Consider the following 853-nt stretch of genomic DNA (forward strand, 5'->3'; position numbering starts at 1 on the left):
ATGGGCTGCGGCTCGCGCCGGCCCCGCTTGGCTGCAGCTGCGCGGTGAGAGCAGGGCCGAGCCTCTTCCTGACGTGGAATCACGGACTTGCTGCTACGGGGAGAAGGTGAATTTGTTTACGCAAGCCCTGAAAAATGTTGTATTATACACGTATTTATGCGTTTATCCGGGAGCGACGCTGCGTCTTCGCTGTGGCTGAGGTGAGGGCGCGGAGGCTGGAGCGGACCTGGGCGAGGGCGGTTCTGGCAGCTACAAGGCCCCATCACCCCCAGGCTCCCGGGAGGGCGAACGCCGCTGGTTTGAGTAGCGGGAGCGCATCGGTCGAGTCCTCCCGCTGTTTTCAGGCTTCCTGCCGGTGCTCTGCGGTGCTGGGTGCTTGCCTGTTTCCGCGGCGGTTGCCGGGGCAGGAGCTCCAGGGCAGGCTCAGCACTGGTGCGAGCTGGATGCGCTGGGTTTATTGGCTGGTTGCTCTCACTGGGCGCAGTGACGCTCCTCTCACCCCCGAAGGGCTCGTTACCTGCTGTTCCTAGCCTCTCGTGTTGGTGTCACCCACCTCTGGCGAAGAGAACGCTGGTCTCTAACCTGCAGCACGTTCGGGGTGTGGGGGGACGTGGGGGGCTCTGCCCATTGTGCGGGTGCTCGCTGGTGGGGTGTGCTCCTGGGTGCTGGTGGCTCCCCGCCCCCTCGCCTGCTGTTGGCACCCTGTGGCCTGTCCCTGGTAACGCGCTGCTGCACGTGTGAGTATTGAACCGCTTTATTTTGGACTTGAACAATAAAACTGTTTGGCCAAGAAGTGGCTCCTCTGTCTGAGGGGGCTCCGGGGGTGGCGATTGTGCAGCCCAGGGGGGCGGTG

The sequence above is a fragment of the Buceros rhinoceros genome, unplaced genomic scaffold (assembly GCF_000710305.1).
Source record: "Buceros rhinoceros silvestris isolate BGI_N320 unplaced genomic scaffold, ASM71030v1 scaffold19962, whole genome shotgun sequence".
Taxonomy (NCBI): domain Eukaryota; kingdom Metazoa; phylum Chordata; class Aves; order Bucerotiformes; family Bucerotidae; genus Buceros; species Buceros rhinoceros.